The following is a 13,121-nucleotide window of genomic DNA, read 5'->3' on the forward strand; positions in this document are numbered from 1 at the left end:
TCTCCCCTCTGAGGGACACTCCCAGGGACTCAGAAACAATAGGTGTAGCCTTGTACTGCTATATCCCTCAAGCACTCTTTTTGTTCTGACTAAGTAGTCATCAAGGCTTTTGGAAACTTATGGGAAAAAATTCTGTGAGAAGAGAAAAAAAAAAAAAAAAAACAAATCTAACCCCCAACATTGAGAGACATCTCTGTGACACTGCAGCAGTTGCCTGTGGAGTGCAGGACTGATAAACACATCAACTTGGTGTTTAGGTGTTCCTGGTATGTTGGTCCCATGCTGTTCCTGCAGTCATTTCTGAGGCTTAACCAAAGAGCAGAACATCTGCCCGGGATCAGACTAGGGGCTGGCTTACCCAGAACCCTATCACTTGGGGTTCACCAGCAGCAGATGCTAAAGGAAGAATGGAAGAACTGGGCAACTGGTCTCTCTAGCTACAGTCCTGGTTTCCAGTTATCTATGACTTAGGAGCCCTTAGTATCATTATGATTCAGGACGGCAAAATAACGATACGAGTCTCTGAGCCTTCATTGGAGGGCATATAGCAAACGTTTATTAAAAACACACTCTTTTTATACAGCACTTCAGTACAATGAATATGATTGGTCATTTAGAGCCTACACCTTTTTGTAAACATCTTTGCCAGTAAACAAGTTAGAAAAACACCACTTGCTAATGGTTTTTCACCTTCCAAGGATTGTTTGGATTCCTCCTTATGATTTCCCAGACCAGAGTGGGAAAACCATGTACTTGACTTTCCCACAGGCTCAAGCTAGTGCCTGAAGCATGAAAATCTCTTATTTGACCACTGTCAGTTCCCACACTTTAGAAGTGGTATCTCTAAACATGGAAGGCCTGATGTGGGTTTCTTTCCTGACTGCCAATTGCTTTTGCCAGCACTGGCCCCTTGAGCAATGGGAGGACAGTGTGAGACCACCACTGGAAAGCTGCTTTTCCTCCTGTATTCCCATGTGGGAGAGAGCCTGGCATGGCACAGACAATGTAGTCACAGAGCTGGATTGTGCAGGTTCACCACAGGCCTTTGCCTGCTATGCCTTGTAGCCATCACCAGTGCTTTGCACTCAGGACACTCATTTGGTAGGATCTCCAGAAAGTGGCAGCAGAGAAACTTGGCTAATGTGTGGTTTCTGAAAGTAATATGCAGAGGAAAAAAAATTTAGTTACTGCATGTTCAGTAAAAGACGGTGATGAGTGTCAGAAGCACAGTTGCTCTCTGCCTTCATTGTCTATGAAAAAGAATTGGCACAATCCTGTCTTCGACAACTTAAATACTTGTTAAATTTTTTTTATTAAAAAAAAAATCCATGGTTGTCTTTTTAGAATTCCAGGGTTGGATTCTCTTCTCAGAGGTAACTGTATTGATAACAGCAGTGAATAAAGCAGCTCCATAGCTCATGATTTCTTTAAGAGAGGAAGTCTATCAATCTTTCACACCTAGAGTAAGATTGTACTCTTTGTCTGGCCATGTAATAAGATTACTGCAAGAAAAAAGATAGTCCTTTGAATGAGCAAATATGGGAAAATATAGCTTTATTTTTCAGTGATGCACTGGAATTAAGGATATAGGTGGCTTCAATACAACTTTATTTTGAAGCAAAATTTCTAAACAAGGTTACTTAGCACCTATGAACAGAGAAATGGTCTCAACTGAACAGGTATGTCAGACCTGGGGAAAAAAAAGGAAGTCTGGTTTTCTGTGGGATTGCATTTTATGGAAATGGTTTGCTCTAGCTCACCCCTGGAAAATGTATGGTTTATCCCAAGTCTGTATCCTCCCTGCAGTATCAAGTTGTCTGTAACCTCATTGGCTGGAGAATGTTACCGCGCCCCTTTGAACCTCTGTGATAAGAATACTAAGGCAAGGGGTCTCGCCCTCTTTGCCCCCCTTCCCCTGGAGGCGTCCGGATGCTCCCTTTCCCTCTTCCCCTTTCCCCCTTCTCCCCTTCCCTTCCCCTCTCCCTCAGTGAATAAACCCTCACCTCATCAGCACCCCACCAGCGTCTGAAGTCTCTTTGCCTGCCAGCACGGGAACACCCACGACCCCAAGGACCTGGGGGTCTCCTGGGGGACCACCCCTGGGAGCCCCCCATAAATTTAAACAACGATAGATGGTGCCCAACGTGAGACAACAGCACCAACGACCCTGAGACAAGATGGACCATGGTAAGACCGTTTCGGTGCCGTCTCCGGTGGAGCGGCCTGGGGCGGCCCCTCCCCCACCGCGCAGAGACCTCGTGAGCCACCACGCCGCCATTCCACCACCGCCGACCAGCCCGGCGTGGGCCTGGGTCCCGGCCCCTTGGGGCCCCGGCCCACCTCGGCGCCGCGCGGGCTGCGTAGCCCCCCCGGGTGGAGCAGCGTGGGCGGCACGGATCTGCCTCGGCGAGGCTCCGGCGTGAGCCCCGGCGTCGCAGGACCGCTGCTGCGGCTCGTGCCCGCGGCACGGGGCCGGCGCGGGGCCGGCCCGGCGCGACCGGCGCGGGCCCGGGTGCCGGCGTGGCGGGGTTCCGGCGGCAGAGCGGCCCTGGCGGCGGAGTGGCCCCGGCCGGGCGCGGCCCCGGCGGCAGAGCGGCCCCAGCCCAGCGGGACCCCTCAGCGGCGCGGGGCAGTCCCGGCGCGAGCCGACACGTGGTCCCGGCGCGAGCCGACACGTGGTCCCGGCCTGGCCGCAGCGGGCGCGGGGGCCCCGGCAGCTGGAGAAGCCGCGCGGAGAACAAGCGGCCCTCCCCCCGCCCGGCAACAGCGGCGAAAAGAGCCCCGCACACCGTCGATCGAGCCCGAGCAGCCAACGCCCTGGACAGCAGTGAAAAGAACTCAGCGAGACAGCCATCATAGAAGGAAAAAGCAGTCTTCAGTTGTGCCCAAGCCCCACACCTTCCAAAACTCAGTTTTGTAAATTGTGTAACCTCCTTCCTTACCCTTACCCCCTTCTCCCCTCGCTGCTCCTTCTCCCTAACCCTATTTCCCTTAACAAATCCCCGAGAGTTAACCCCTTCCTGCTAAACCCGGCACAGCATGGCTAGTGCCATGGGTGCTGTGACCGCATGGCCACCATGGCCACGTGCCCTCAGTCCCACATTCCGCTTTCCAAGTCCCACAAGGTAAACGCTAAGAAACCAAACCCCAAAGCTAAAGTGAATTTGTAATACCAGTTTTACAGCCTTGTATAATTGTTAATGCTACTTTGATTCCCTTTCCCTGTTTTTCTGCCCCTGTCCCTTGCTGTTCTGGCCAAACAGCAGGGTGTCCCAAACCCCTCCATTTCCTTCCCATCCCCATGAAGTAGTTTTACAATTATGCCTTTCTAGTTTTGTGTGTGTGAATATTGCAGATTCCCCTGTTTTCTGTTTTAGAAAGCAGAGGCCTTTTCAGGTCACAAGTGTGGATCCAAGGGAAGCAGTTTTTGGATTGTCTTCTTGTAAAGCGCGATTCAGTAGTAGACTACTGAATCAATAATGCTTTTTGGGTTTATACTGTCCTCAGTTAGTTCTGAGGGTGATTGATAACCTGATAGAGTGTCTGAGAAAGTATTTGACGGTTTTTCTAGTTTTTTTCTTTTGTTTTTCTTTTGATGACCTAAAACTGGGGGTCATTTGTTAGGTCTCTGACACTTCTGGTGCAAGTATAGACGAAAAAAATCCCCAGTGGGTACATATGGACGAATGTAAACAATTGCATGCAGAGTGTAGGTCCTTTCGGTTGAACCAGTTGGAAAGTGAAAGGAGTGATTTGGCTCAGATCCTTGGGTGAGAATCTGAGGCCGTGTGTGGAGCCCGGGGAACTCCACGTGTTTTCCTGTCCCTAGAGTGGGAGCAGAGGTCAGCGCCTCAGCCTAATCTGGGGGCTGTGGTGGTCTGAAAAGCCAGTTGGAAAAGGCTAGACACTATTAGGCCAGTCACACTGAAAAGGCTCAAACAAATTTGTAAATTTGTTTCAAATCTTGCAATATAAACCCACATAACCCGTCTACTGCAATTACAAGGTCAGATAAAAGTTCACAGTATAACATAATCCTTACTGCAATTGTATTTTGTTTCATGCTGCAAAACTGTGTAATTACTGTTTCATTTTTAAATTGTTAATTGTCATATATCATATTTCTCACATTTTAAAGAAAAAAAGGGTGACTTGTGGGATTGCATTTTATGGAAATGGTTTGCTCTAGCTCACCCCTGGAAAATGTATGGTTTATCCCAAGTCTGTATCCTCCCTGCAGTATCAAGTTATCTGTAACCTCATTGGCTGGAGAATGTTACCGCACTCCTTTGAACCTCTGTGATAAGAATACTAAGGCAAGGGGTCTTGCCCTCTTTGCCCCCCTTCCTCTGGAGGCGTCCGGATGCTCCCCTTCCCTCTTCCCCTTTCCCCTTTCCCCCTTCTCCCCTTCCCTTCCCCTCTCCCTCAGTGAATAAACCCTCACCTCATCAGCACCCCACCGGCGTCTGAAGTCTCTTTGCCTGCCAGCACGGGAACACCCACGACCCCAAGGACCTGGGGGTCTCCCTGGGGACCACCCCCGGGAGCCCCCCATAAATTTAAACAACAACAGTTTTCCTCCACTCATATAAAAATCCAAGTGTACTCATTAAATTAAATAAGAATAAATCAAAGCTACCTGAATTTGCTTGACCTCTGGTTGGTGCTATTTTGCTACTTCTTTAGGATTAAATATCAACACTGCTACTGTTCCCTGAATGCTATTCTTAACAGCACTAAGAGGTACAGTGTTGCAGCCATGAGGCCTAGTAGGCCTCTCTGGCGGTCAGTCGCCTAAAGGCACAAAAATGCCTAGTCATGGTGACTAGGCCAAATAACCCCTCTTCCGTTCTCGGACCCTCTCTTATCTCCCTGTAAGACAATAGGTCACTTTCTACCCTGACTCATACCACTGGACCACTTCTCAAAACCTCGGTACCCTATAAAAACCCCACTTTTTGCCCAGCTCAGTGGAAGAGCTGTCCCTGAAACCCTTCACGGAGGATGCCAATAAAGGTTCATCTGTGGAACTTCATATGGCGCTTCTCCTCTCTCTCCCTGCGTCTGCCAAGGCACTTAGCAAGCTTATGAGCTGAGAATCACTGCAAAAGAACTGATCACTGCTAAGAGCTGTATATCACTATAACTAAGCTTGCTAAGTGTTGCCTGTGCCTGGGAGCTTTGCCGGAGTTGCTTGGGCAGGAGGTACGTAAGTGTACCCCCCATCGAGGAACAACCAAGGCAGCCAAGACCGACTGAAGCTACCGGGAGAAAACAAAACCTGGCGCACCAACTGGGTAGAAAAGCCCAGCAGAGCAGCCTTCATAGTGAAGAGTAACTGCCTTGGTTCGCTAGAGTCCTTCTGAAGATAACTTCTCCCGTTATAGAAGAATTTCTCTGCAGAAGGTGTCTGACGACCCTCTCAATCCAGCCCTGAGGAGTCAGACATTGGCAGACCACCCTACCAGCAGTTTTTGACCCACATTCGGCTGAAGAGTAAGTATATTATAGCCTTTTTTGCCTGCTACTTTACTTGGGTCTTTTTTCTTTTTCTTTTTCTTTTTTTTTTTTTTTCCTCTTTTTTCTGCTGGGAGGGGAATGGGAACCACATTACAATGGGATCAAAACATAGTAAATTAAAATGATCCCAGAATGAGAGAGACTTATATTTAGAAATCTTAGAAATTCTATCCCTTAACAACCCTTCTTTCTCTAAAAGTAAATTCTTAAAAACTAACTTGAAAAAGTTTATAAAATAGATTATTTCCCAGTTTCCTGATACTAATACACACTCTATCACTTTAGATTCTTTCTGGGACTCAGTGGGGATAAAAATATAAACTTCCCAAATTAATGGAGACTTCTCTGTTACACGATTTCTACCTATTTTTCATAATATTACCAAAGTAGTAGAACAAACAAATATTAAGAAATCTCAAAGTCCCCCTTTGGAGAGCATTCCAACTTTACCTCTCCCACCAGACACCATCCTTTTAAATGCTGATCTTCCCCCTCTCTCTCCAAATGCCGGCCACAGGGGGGTAGGGCTCGAATGTGCCGTGCCCGCCACTCCTGCTCCGCTCCCGCCCTGCACTCCCAGGACCACCGTGGGCCCCGGCACCCCCACACCCTCTTCCCAAGCCCCCCGCCCCCACCCCTCGGCCCCCCTTCCTACGGTCGCTCCACCTTCAGCCGCCCCCCCGGGGGATGGAGAACACGAACTCCGTGCTGTCCTCACCTCCCCACTCCGCGCTGCCCCCTTCCCCCTCCCTCGCGTTGCTCCCAAACCCCTCCTGCGTGCCTGCAAAGCCTGCAGAACCTGCTTATCTCATGTGTGGCCATCACCCTCCCCCCGCGGTACCTTCGAATGTAACCGTGCCTGCTTCTATCCAATCTGCTCCCCCCACCCCACCCCCCCTGTTCCCTCTGTAGCGAATGTGGCCCCATGCAATCCCATCCCCCTGCCGCTCCTTTATCCCCAGACCCTGCAGCCGCAAAACCCTCACGGCACTTCTGAGATACCCCATGGTAGCATATCGCTTTTACACACCCCTCAACCCTGTCCCAGCTGAGTTTCCCGTAGCCAGGTCTTGCAACCCTCTCTCCAGCACCCCACACCCCTGCAAAATGCCACTCCAAAACGCCAGAAAAAACACTCCTCATCTGAAGACACTAGTGTACTGGATGTCTTCTGGGTCATTCAGTAGCTGTGACAGTGGGGTTATCTCTCACTGTCCATCTGAAAAACAACTTTGAACCTCCTGGTTGGTGTCTGCCTTTTTTTTCCTCTCTCTCTGTCTGTCTTTCTCATTCCCCCCCCCTTAACCAGAGGTCTGTAATAAATGTGCCAAACATAATCACATAATCAGCCATGAACAGAAATATCCTCTGTTTGCTGGAGCCCAGCCTCTGATTCTTGTTGCTATGCACCTGCCAGAAAAGAGGGCAGGAAGGGAGGATGGCACTGACAGCAAAACTTGAAGGTCTATGTGGTGTGTTGATTTGTTTTTCTGAACAAGGTGAAGAATGGAAATGGGAACAAGATGTTCACACAACTCAAAGCTCAGGCTGGCCAGTGAGGCAGGCTTCAGCTAAGTCAGTTTTTCTGACAAGACATGGCAGTTGAGAAGTCATGTTCCTAGAGGCAGGCTGGTGGTGAGGATGAAATGTCTGTAACCTTGCTGGCTAAAGAGATCCCTGCCCAGATGCAGGGATTAAAGTCCTCCCATGTGAGTTCCTTCATCATGCACAGCCTGGCCTTCAAGGAATAGTTGTGATATTTTCCTGCACCATTGCAGGTTGTTTTAGTGACTGGAGCTAAGCTGTTATAATCAGCCATCATCTGGAGGGAAGGAACTGTGAAAACACTCACCCCATCTTGCTCCCTGGAAAATCCAGCACCATGAGTGCTTCCAGAGGCACAGGGAAGTGCTGCAGTGGCAGATCAGGGCTACTCCTGGTCTCCCCTTTCCTCCTCTCCTCGCTCAAATGGTCACTGTGGTTGCTCACATAAACACCCTTCTTTTCACTCTTTCCCGTGTGCATTCATGCTGGGCTTTCACTGGGCCTCACAGCTTCTCCCAAGCAGCACCTGTAATGCTGAGAAGTGTCAAAGCTCACTCACATCTGGACAAACTGAAAAGGATGGTGTTATAGCTGACTGGTGGAAGGGTCACTGCTGGCTTTGTTTGAGCCTGTGTCATTAACACTTGGCTGCAGGGCAAGGCAGTGACTGCTGTTCTCACAGATAGCTCAGGAGAAAGTCTGGTAACAACTGGCTCTCTGAAATTTAGTCTGAAAGCTCTCCAAGAACTAAGGATGAAGGAAGACAGTTTGAACAGTTAGCCAATGCGGGAGTAAATAACAGTATTCTTCACCTGGGAGGAGAAACTTCATAAGACTGGTTTGGTATTTTTGAATTTGATGTATGAATAATTTGTCTTTCCATCCCTTTATATGGTGGCTTCAAAACTGATGGACTTAATTCTGGATGCTGCTGGATGGCAGAACTGGATTGACTGAGCAAACTGAAATGGAAGACAGTCATTGATGACTGGAGTTGGGCCTGACTTAGTAACACACAGTTTTAATTCCTTCATCAAAAGGAGTATATTGGCTTTGAAGATATTTGTGCAAGGAGCTGTCCCAATGTAAAATCTGGCGTGCTGTGAAGGCATGCTGACCAATGGCCAGATTCTGCAATCACCTGGCCTTGGCTAAGTCAGTTTGGATCATAGAAACATAGAAAGTTAAGGGTTGGAAAGAACCTTAAAGATCATCTAGTTCCAACTCCCCCTGCCATGAGCAGGGAAACCTTCCACTAGACCAGCTCGCTCAAGGCCGTATCCAACCCGGCCTTGAACTCTAACAGGGTTGGGGCTTTCACAACTTCCCTGGGCAATTTGTTCCAGTATCTCACCACCTTTACAGTAAATATTTTCTTCCTAATATCCAGCCTAAATTTCTCCTTTCAATTTGCACCCATTACTCCTTTCCTTGTCACTATAGCTCCTGATGAAGAGTCCCTCTTCAGCTTCCAGTATCTGTAGGCCCTTCAAATACTGAAGTTGCTATGTCTCCACACACCCTTCTCTTCTCCAGGCTGAACAGCCTCAACTCTTTTCCCTGTCTTTGTTGGGGAGGTGCTCCAGTCCTCTTATCAACTTTGTGGATCTGCTCTGGACTTGCTCCAAGAGTTCCATGTCCTTTTTTGTTTCATGTCTACATGGATTGATCTGCACAGAGCAGCATCAGAATTAAATGAATCCCAGTTTTTCCATGTCCAGTACAAGCCTGCTAATCCTTCATGTCCTACTTTATGGCAGGTAAAAAGTACAAGAATTTGAGACTGCAGTGTGAGAGAATTTGCTGCACGCTAATCAAATTGATGCACCTTTTTTCAAGTGATTTTCCAAGAAAATTTGGGGAGCAGTATGCATAAGCCTCTGAAACATCATTTGATGGCAGTCTGTGATGCCCACAGCTTCTCTACCTCTTTTCTTCCTCTTCCCAGAGCAAGCTACAGAGCTGCGTGCGCTGCAAGTGCACTGAAAACACTCCCTTCATTGGGAAATTCTGAGTGTGATTTCAAGGCTGTTGCACAGAGTAGGGCAGTGTGGTGACATCTGCAATGTATAGAGGAAACCAGCTTCTCTGAGAGCCTTTCACCTTGGACATTGTAATAAATATGGTATATTAATTTGTGTTTTGGTGCATGTAAACTGTAAATATATTCTGTAAAATAAAAATGCAAGCAGGCCAGGCACGAAACCAGGTAATCTCAAGTCGGGCGACACCCAGGAACTACTATTCAGAGAAGAACAATGCCTTGCCGGGAATCGGGACTCCGCTATTGACATCAGAATGAAAGGCAAATCAGGATAGAAATTAGTCCTCCAGGGGCAGCAGAACTGCAAACTGCTCAGCTATCACCAGAGATATTATCAGGGGGACGCCTCTCCATTCAGAAATATGTCTCCCATTCATACAATGGAGGGAAGAAATTAACACCCATCCTTTCGCGGGGAAGCCCCATTCAGCCGGCAGGACAGAGGAGATGAATTTGAAAAACCACCTCAAACACAAAGAACTGTGGGGAAATCCTCTGTTGCGGGCCAAATAAACTGTATGAAATCAGGACCCTGAAACAGGCCAATTCATGAACGAGGGGGTTACAGCGCACTAGGAGCTGTAACTGGTTCACCCAGCGAAGATCCCGGGTATCGGCGCTGTACTTCCGATTGTTGGTTTTGCCTAAATTTCTGCCTTGTAATTCTTCAATTAATAAAATTTTATTTTATTAATTGGAATAAAATTGGCATTTATAACAGACATTATTGTGGGCCCAAAGGACTGTGCTGGGGTCAGGTGCAGGCAAAGCAGTGTGTCCTGGCTGGGGGAGGATGCTTGATCTCCCAGTGCCCCAGCTGATGAGTTGCAGGTTTCTGGTGTCATGTTGGCTAGAAAGCCTTCATGGACTGAAGCTCATGATGGCTTGCATAAAAAACTACATAGACTACATGAACAGACATACTTCTTTCCCCCAGTTAAAACCAAAGTAAACATAGAACAAAACCACCCAGACCTGTCCATTCCTCTTTTACTGTATATTTTAAAACACAGGCAAATTAAAGAGGAACTGGACAGTAACTGTATTCCTCATTATCTAACTCTTGCTTGGGCACAGGGAATGGGTTTGACTGTTAGCAGTATGGCTGGTCTTCCTATGTCTGCATACAGCCTCAGGAGTACTTTGTGGGTGCTCCCAGGGGGCTCAGTTACTTGGAGGCATAAGTGCTTTCCAGATTAGGGGTTTAGTCAGAGCTGCAGAAACATAACATCTGTGGTTGCAGTCCTGGCATGCTGATAACGTAACTGAAAGCTGCTGGACTGTTGCTGTGAGCCTTGCCAGAAAGACACACTGGAGCCGGAGTTTGGGTATCTCAGAGCAGCAGGGGAGAAAATCCCCGCCTTGTTTATTACTTCCTATTTTATACTTCTAGCAGGGTGACCATGGATTGGAGAGTGGGCATTCCCACCTCTCACCACATTGGTCAAGGGGACTGTCACACAGTCTTGTTTGTCCCAGCAAGGAATGTGAAAACAATGGCTATGTTTATAGAACATAGCTGGTGTTTACATGAAAGGAGCGTGAGAAGGTGCAAACCTTCTACTTTAATATGAACGCTCAGCAACTAGTAAAATCTCATGGTGACACTGGACTAGGGCAGGCCCCAGCCACCAGCACTGGAGGGTGTCTGTGGGGTTTGGTTGAAGAGCCAGACAGCAGTAGGGAGGCAAAACTGGAAAGGAAGGGCTGCAGCTGAATGCTGGGAATGGGAAAACCAATCCTACAAGAGGGATGTCCCTCAAGTGTCCATCACACCGTCAGGACTAGCTGATGGCAAACATGCTTGGGATAGTGCAGACACAGAACAATAAATTTTTAATGAATCCTGGCCTTACAAAATATACGGTGTACTATACTGGCCTAGAAAGATGAGGAATCTCTAAATTTCCTGTGTTTGCTTGAATTAATTTTGGTCTTGCATGGCCAGCTGTGCTGCTGGCCTGGGCAAATGCAGCTTGCTGGTCTCTGTTCCCACAGCTATGCTGGCCAGTTGGGATTCTGGCCAGGCTGGATGAAAACAGCACTGATGCTGGGTGCCAGCTGAGACTGCCACATACTGAGGGTGGTACAGGGAGGGGACAGGAGATGAGAAACTGTGGGACTTGCTTTGGTTACAACTCGAAACTAAACACTGGTGTTTACTTTTCTGTGCAGGTATTGCGGATGCTCCAAAGACAGGGATGGGGACCTCAGTGGACACCAGAGGGTGTATGGAGGGAACAGCAGGAGCACAGAAGCAGGGCCAGCTCCTTCATCTGTTGAGTGCTGCAACTGGGAAAGCAAAACCTCTCTGCTCATGTGAATGCGAGCAAACAGAAAAACCGAGGCATGGCCATGAATTCAAAAGCAAGGTGACCCTTTGTGATAAATAACATGGGATAATTCGTGTTATAATATATATATGTATATATTAAGATATGTCTATGGGAATAAATAAAACAAGCAAGTCCGGGCTTGTAGCGAATGCACTTTAGGACAAACAAAAGCTGCTGCCAGAAATCCAAGGTGGAGCTGGAAACGTGAGAATCACCAACATTAACAACAGAAAGAGGGGTGGACTGACCCTCCTGGGCGATGGGTGTGGAATTGCATTTTATTGAAATGGTATGCTCTGGCTCACCCTTGGAAAGTGTATGGTTTATCCCAAGTCTGTAACTTCCCCTGCAGTATTGTGTCTCTGTAACCCCATAGGCTGAGAATCAACCCACGCCTATTTCGAAGCTCCCTGTTAAGGGTGCAAATGGAGAGGGCTCACTCTCTTTGCCCTGGAGGCCTCTGGAGGCTCTGCTCCTCTCCCCTTCCCTCTCTCCCCCTCCTCTCCCCTCTCCCTCAGAGACTATGCTGCCTTCCTGGGGTTGAACTCCAAATAAATCCTCATCTCATCAGCACCTCACCAGCTGTCTGAAGTCTCTTTGCCTGCCTGCATGCAAATACCAATGAACCTAGGGCCTGGGGGGCTCTCGGGGAACCTTCTCTGGGGACCCCCCCCAAATCCAAACTGCAACAGATGGGGACTGTAAAGTGCCCAGCCATCAGGAGCGATATAGATCTAGCAGCAATATCAGGAAGACACTCCTCTATTCATCATCTCATCTCCCTACTCAGACTTTTTTGAGAGGCTGAATCTTCCCTCGGAAAGCCCTATTCAGCAGTTGGGATGGCAGAAAGAAACCCATAAGGAAAAGAAAGAAGACAAAAGACTATGGGGGCCACAGGCAAAATAAATTGTATATAAGGAGATCCCAAAAAGGGCTGAATTTGTGAACAGGGGGGACTACGGCGTGATAGAGGCCGTAGTTAAGGTTCACCCAGTGCCGATCCTGGGACTCGACACTGAACTTCCAATTGCTGGCTTGTCCGAAATTTCTGTATATTGATTCTTTAATTAATAAAAACTGTTTTATTAATTGGGAATTGGCTAATATTTATAACAGCCTTGCAGGGCAGCTTTTGGAACAAAACCTCCTGCGATGGCTGAAGCGTCAGCCCACACCTGAGAACAGAACTCTGCTTTCCTGCACCTCACTCAGAGTCCTCTCAGGGTAAGAGTTCCACCCATCTGTGCATAGCCTGGGCATGAGCCTGTCTCCCAAAGCAGAGCCCTTCTGGCTGTTTGTGCCTTCACAGCCCTCTGCATGGCTCCTCAGCAGCCAGGGCAGCAGAGCCTGACCACTGTGAGATGGATGGCCTGACGTGGCCAGACTTGGGGCAGTTGGAGTGGCTTCTGACAGCTCCCCTGGTGTCCTTCCCTGTGCTGCCAGTGGCTGAGTCGGCCGCAGGCCTTGTGTGCCCGGCCCACGGAGGCATTGTGGCTGCACTGGGCAAAGGCTGCAGGTATTTGCCTTTACCCTGCTCTTTAGCCTCATGCCCTGCGGCAGGATGGGGAGAACTGCTTTCACAACCTGGATGTGTTGTCACTCGCACCCAGACATTTCCTGTTATCTAACCTCAGCCTTATCTTCCCCATTCTCAGCTTCCTCTTGAAGGAGGA

This window comes from Prinia subflava, assembly GCF_021018805.1.
Source record: "Prinia subflava isolate CZ2003 ecotype Zambia chromosome W unlocalized genomic scaffold, Cam_Psub_1.2 scaffold_55_NEW, whole genome shotgun sequence".
NCBI lineage: Eukaryota > Metazoa > Chordata > Aves > Passeriformes > Cisticolidae > Prinia > Prinia subflava.